This window comes from Otolemur garnettii, unplaced genomic scaffold (assembly GCF_000181295.1).
Source record: "Otolemur garnettii isolate 467f Iridium unplaced genomic scaffold, OtoGar3 scaffold00060, whole genome shotgun sequence".
NCBI lineage: Eukaryota > Metazoa > Chordata > Mammalia > Primates > Galagidae > Otolemur > Otolemur garnettii.
The window spans coordinates 10,129,917-10,136,435 of record NW_003852455.1 but is presented as its reverse complement, the minus strand read 5'-3'; the positions used below and the strand labels follow the sequence as shown (position 1 = coordinate 10,136,435).

At 47.4% G+C, this 6,519-nt stretch overlaps 1 pseudogene; it reads right to left on the bottom strand.

The window, feature by feature from the left end:
- Window positions 1-3,844, bottom strand: part of LOC105887260 — a 16,156-nt pseudogene extending 12,312 nt beyond the window's left edge.
- Between the last annotated feature and the right edge of the window lie 2,675 nt (window positions 3,845-6,519).

Sequence of the window (6,519 nt, the reverse complement as noted above, 5' to 3'; positions counted from 1 at the left end):
GGGCGCCTGTAGTCCCAGCTACCTGGGAGGCTGAGGCAAGAGAATTGCCTAAGCCCAAGAGCTGGAGGTTGCTGTGATGCCACAGCACTCTACCAAGGGTGACAAAGTGAGACTCTGTCTCTAAAAAGAATACTCCCCTTCAACACCTCCGTAGCACAGTCATTCCTTTTGTCTTCTCTTCCATCCCCCACACTGCTGGAAAGTCGTCTACTCTCCTCTGCCTACCCATCCTCACACCATCCATCCATTTCTTACTCTTTTGTACTCTGGCTTCTGCTACCTCTGGGTCACAAAAGACCTCATGAAAAGTGATGTTCTCAGCCTTGTTTCACCTCCCTGTAGCACGTGACCCACTCGCTTCTTCTCCCTTCTTAGGGTCATTCTCCTGTTGACCTGTCAGAGGTAAGATTCTCTTGGTAACTACTCTGTCCCCTTCGTCTCTGCTCGCTCCTTCTCCAGACTCAATGTATTAGCTTTCCCAGTGTACTAACTAGTATGAGCTTCCTTGTCCAATAAACACTTCTCAAACTGGGGCCTAAGGCTGCATCATAATCATCTGGGGTACATATTAAAAGTACAGATCCCAGCCCCACCCCAGACCTGTTGAATCAGGGATCTGAGTTTTTAATAAGTTCTCCAGGATATTCATATGTCCCTGGAGTCACACTTTCTGAGGCTGCCACCTGCCAACTGCAGGCTGGTGACTCTGAATGCTGTATATCCATTACAGCTTTCAGGCTCCTCTCCTGATGCCCTCACCCTCCTGCCAGTCACTGAAGTCCCAGGGTCATGTTCCACTTCATCCTCTTTCTCATTTCCCATGTGTGATCCCTTGCTCCATCCTGTTAGTTTTATTTCTGACCTCTTCCTTGCACTCATCTTCTCCTCTTTTTCCAGTCAGCCCCACCATCCCTCAGTGGAATTTTTGCTTTCTCTTTCTAGCATGTTATATTAATTTTTGGAGAGGTCCATTTGTCCCCACACACCCCCATCTGCCAAACAAAGCACTGATCAAATTATGAAGATTTCCCAGCCCTGCAACAGGCAGGGTTTCCCTTTTGCCGAGAGAAGAAAATCCACATTCCTTCATGGCCTGACCTCCACCTGCCTGTCCAGTCTCATCTTCCATTTGGATGTAAAGTGCTCAAAACTAAAACTGCTCCACACATACCAGCGCTTTGTTCCTGATGCCTCTTCTGCTTTCTTGCTCCCATCTGGGATGTGGAAATCCTAACCATTGGGGCAGCTGTGCTCCAGATAGCCCTGTGTCTCCTGGCCATCATGGCCTCATGGAATCCCCCCCCCCCATTTGAATCTGGCTTGACCAACAGAATGCAGTGGAAGTGATACTGCACACCCCCCCAGAGCAGACCATAAAAGTCTTGCAGTTCCCCCCTTGGCTTCCTAGAATGCATGCTCTGGGATTGGTCAGGTACCCTGCAGGAAGTTCAACCACCCTGAATTTGCCACATGAGGAAGCCCGGTTGGCCAAGTGGAAAGGTCAGGTAGGGGAGCCATTCTACCAGCCCAAACTGTTTCAGCCATCCCAGATGAGGTGCCAGACGTGTGAGTGCCCAACCCAACTGAGCCTTTAATAACTCCAGCTCCACCTGACTCCAACTCCAAGAGAGAACCCAAATGGGAACTGCCAATCATCCTATGGAACTAGGAGAGAGTAGAATGCTTTGTTGTGTTAAGCCACCAAGTTTTGAAGTGGTCTGTTACCCAAAAGTAGATTTCTGGATCAGCTTCTTTCTATGTGCAGGTCAAATACGCTCCCCACTGTGATGACACCCCCGAGTCCTTGGGTGCAATGAATTTCCTTCTTCCATGCACTTCCACAGCTCTTGGTGCCTGTCAAAGAGATGTGTTGGTCTGACTCACAACATGGTTCAGAAGAGCAGGATTTGGGCCTTGCTCTTTTATGCAGCTCTGGTGCCAATCACCGTACATAGCTTGGAGAGGACGCTCAGACAACGTTTGCTAAATCTAACTGATTTCCTTTCCCTGCTACAGTGCCCTAGGGCAGACAGGCAGCCTCAAGAAGACCCAGACAGAGAGACTTAAGGAAATCTAAGAGCACATTGTATTGACTAGTGAGGTTGAATGTGCCAAGTCAGTCTTGGCAAAGCTTTTCAACTAAGAGGAAAAGAAAGGTTTTGAGCCAATTTTAAAAGGCTGAACTGAAGAGAGATGGGAGAAGCTAGAGGTGACTGTCACTCCTTGCTCACAGACTGCCATATGTGGGCCTGGAGCCAAAAGCACACTTCCCAACCCCTGGACGGCTCCTGCAGGTCCTGTGGAGGGGACTCTAGTCTGCCAGGTTGGAGCTGGGTGTCTGCCACAGCCCGGCTGAGTGGATGCGGCAAACCCTTAGTTCACCAGATAATGCCAACCAGGTCTTTGAATCATTGTTGAGCCTCAGAATCAGAAAGCCACCACACATCCCTCTTCTGGGCCAGGAATAAATCATCCATGTCACCATCTTCCCTCTCAAAACATACTCCCAGACTTCCCTCTGATCACCTTCCCTTCCTATTAAACAACCCTCGAGTATTCTTAACTATATTTTGCCAAATAATGTTGTTTGTTTTGTGCAAATTGTAGCTATCACACGATACAGATGACAAAAGTCTCTACTCCGTTATAGATCAGGGTTCTAATTAATTGCCTTTATCCTTTGTGTGCCATGTAGTGAGGATCTTTCTAAGGAGTTGACCTGTTAGATAAGTAGGTCTCCATTCTGGATTCACATTAGGATCCTGGAAAGCTTTTAAAAATATACCTATGTCTGGGTCTCATCCCCACATAATTAAATCAGAATCTCTGAGCATAGGGGCTAGACAACAATATTTTTTAAAAGCTCCCACGGTGATTTTAATGTGCCAGTGATGAGAACCATTGTCCTGCAGAACATAAACACTGGTGATGTCTGGAGTTCCAGGCAAGCCCAGCAGTTTTCTGCTTTGCCCTGTTTCTCATTTTAGCTACAAATGATCTTTTTGGAAACTATGATCTGGCCTGATAGGACAGGAGAGACAGCAGACAGACATGAAACTATTGCCAAGAAAGTCTTAACGAAAATCAGACCCAGTTGTATTACATGAACAATTCTGTTCCATTAAACATCGATTTACTATAAAGCAATGATATAGTGTTTTGTGACAACTCTGAAGTCTGCAGCATAAGACATTATCATGCTATTACACGGAAACATTTTCCTCTCCTCTATGACTGCAGCTGCATAAAAATATACATTTTTAAAGCCCGAAAAGGAAAGAACAAAGTGATCCTAATTGAGCACTACATGATTTTCTTTTCTTTCAAAACTCCTTTTGTGTTGGTCACCATACTTTTAAAACTTAAAAAAAGAAAATAGCAAAGTCGTGTGAATACTTGGATTTAGAGAGAGACTAACTTTAATGCTGACCAGGAGGAAGACAGGTTAGCCGACCCTTTTCCCCTCTCTGGGCCTCGGTTTCCTGATCTGCAGGTTGCACCAGAAGAGCTGCAAGAAGCGTGCCACACTCTGATTGCAGGCTCCGGTGATGCTGCTTCTGTGAGGCACTTAAACAAATGTTACTCAATATGCTTCTCTTGGTGATGAGTTGGGGCCAACCAAGCTCGGAGACAAGCTGTCTTACCTCCTCACCTCTCGAGCACACCCGGCCCACAGCTCCGCCCTTGTGTCCGCCTCCAGCGCCTTCCTCTTGCCAACTTCCCTCTGTGGTCCCCTTCGCCCACTCACAACTGCAGCCTCCTTCCGGACCGCCCCTACATGATGAGCAGTCTGCCAGTTAATATACATCAAGCTGCCACCTTCGAACAGCTCAGAAAGCCCCATCTGTTCGCAGAAGCATCCCAGCTAGAACGACCACCCATCACCCACAGCTGCCAGCACACACAGGTTATCCCAAGAGGATCCCTCCCCAGGTGCCAGGCAGAAGAGGCTCCTCACTCTGAGCCCCTAGGGGTTTGGCCTGGGGGAGCAAGAGGCAGGAGTGCCAGTCACCCAGCTGGACTGAGAGTCCCACGTTGTACCTAACACAAACCTCCTCTCACTGTCAGAGCCTTTGTGAGTCAAAGTCCATTCTGAGCCGCCCTCCCCTGGAGAGATTGGAGCATTGAGAACCACATAACCCCGGATCCCAGCACCCATATGAGAAAACTTCATTCACGGTGGATCTGGGGGATACTCACCTGCTGTAAAGCATTGCAAAATAACTGCTACCAGAGCTGTGTGCTGAGAGCTGCTTCAGACTTACTATCCCATATCCCATCAAATGTTCTCAGCAACCCTAAATGGTGGGTACTATTGTTATAACCATGTTTTTAGATAAAGAAGTTAAAGCTTAGACAAGTTGAGTAATTTCCCCCAAACATACAGGTAAGGAGTAAGAGAGTGTCAAATATCAGTTCTGCATTCAATCTGATTGGATTTGAATTCTGGCTCTGCCACTTACAAAGCATGCGATTTGGGGGTGAATTATTAATCTCTCTGAACATCAGCTTGCCCTTTTGTTTAATGGGGGTAATGATTTCTATTTATGGGGGCGGGTGATAAGTATCAAATGGCATAACCCGTATAAAATGCTCAGCACAATGTCTGACACAGAATGTGTGCTCAGGAGTGAGAACTATTGTTTTAGCTGGATCTGAATCCAGATTGTCCCTCCAGGTGTTCAGAAATGGCTTCCTGTAAGTGTTGAGTTTATCTGGGTGTGCCCCTACATGTGGGTCTCTGGAGTGCTTGGCTACAAATGTCACCACGTGTCTTCAAAAGCCCAGGCTTGGGTCGGCGCCTATGGCTCAAGCAGCTAAGGCACCAGCCAAATACACCTGAGCTGCTGGGTTCAAATCCAGCCCAGGCCCTCCAAACAACAATGACGGCTGCAACCAAAAAATAGCTAGGCGTTGTGGCAGGTGCCTATAGTCCCTGCTACTTGGGAGGCAGAGGCAGAACTGCTTGAGCCCAGGAGTTGGAGGTTTCTGTGAGCTGTGATGTCACAGCACTCTATCCAGGGCGATAGCTTGAAGCTCTGTCTCAAAAAATGAAAGAAAAGCCCAGGCTTGAATAAAGGGGATGGCCCAGCACAGGTACCAAATGCATCCCCTTTGAAAACCCCCCAGCTGGTGGTCTTCCGCTTCAGGTGCATCATCTCCTTTTATCTCATCAGGAACTTGGTTGCTCCACACCAGAGGGCTGAGGTGGGATGGAGGAAGCAAATGGACTATTTGGAAAGGAAGAAAGGAGATCACCTACCCAGAGACACACCTCAGGGGAGAGTGAGAAGTTCCAGAACTTCCTGAAACTGTCTCACTCCCCTTCTGACACTGCCCTTGGCCTCCTGCCCCTCAATCCCTTGCTGCAGTCAAATAGAGATGGGAAGAATTTCTGCACACAAATACAAAGCCACTGAGTGCATAAATAAAATAAAGCCTGAATGCCCAATTAACTGCTTTGCTTTTCAGAATGAAATAATCTAGAGCAACCTTTTATATCTTTTTCAACCTTTTATATCTCATAACAAACATACACCTATAAACTTCTGGGGCACACTTAAATTATGTAGATCCAAAAAAGAAGAGATAAAAAAAGAATATATTTACTCTGCTATGAACTTCTTTTGGAAATAATCTAATTAATGGTCTTTAAATATTTTCATGGTGCACCAGTTGAAAATCACTGATCCAGAGAATGGATAAGCTTTTCCCTTACCCCAGGATTCAGGTAGAAATAGTGAACAATATGTAGATTTGCTCAGCCCAGTTATGGAGACTCACTTAGTAAGAACTGGGGTGTGTGTGTGTGAGAGAGAAAGAGAGTCGTGATTTCAGAATCCAGGCCACAAGTAGCAAATTGAGGTATGGATAACATGTCATGGAAGGGACCCCAGAGGTGCACACCCCCATCATACTCCCATCAGGCCACCCCAGAGAAAAAGTGCATTCATGAATTTGTCACTCATCACTGCTGCGCTCATTCTGTGGCCTCTCGGGAGAGGGGACTGTGACTGTGGCCAGCTCAGTCTCCTGTGGGCAGCTGCAGGGGCTGCTGAGGGAAGTCTGCCCAGTAACCCTTGTCTCTAGGGCCCGAGGGGCCTGGGCTTCTGGGGAAACAAGTTGTGTGAATGTCAAACTCGTACTGAAAGGACTTTCTTCTTTTTTCTGTTACCTTTTACTCAGAGCAAGATTCACTGGCTTGTGACAACAAATGCTCTGAAAAGGGTTACATATAACATGTTCTACTCTTTCCCTCCTTCTGGTGGAAGTTCAGAGTCCCTCCTTCGCTGTCTGGGACGTTTCTCCTGTCAGGTGGAGGGTTCCCTCTCTTTGGGGTCAGGCATCCCTTCCCTTCCCGGACATAACTGGCATCTCTTTGCCATGACAGATTGCACTGTGTGGCCAGTCAACCCATTCTGCTTTCTGGGAGGCTCCCGCGGCCTGGCCTCTGAGAGGGCCCTGGGAGTCTCAGCTTGCAGCTCTAGACTTTTCCATCCAGCCTCTGACAGCTCCTCA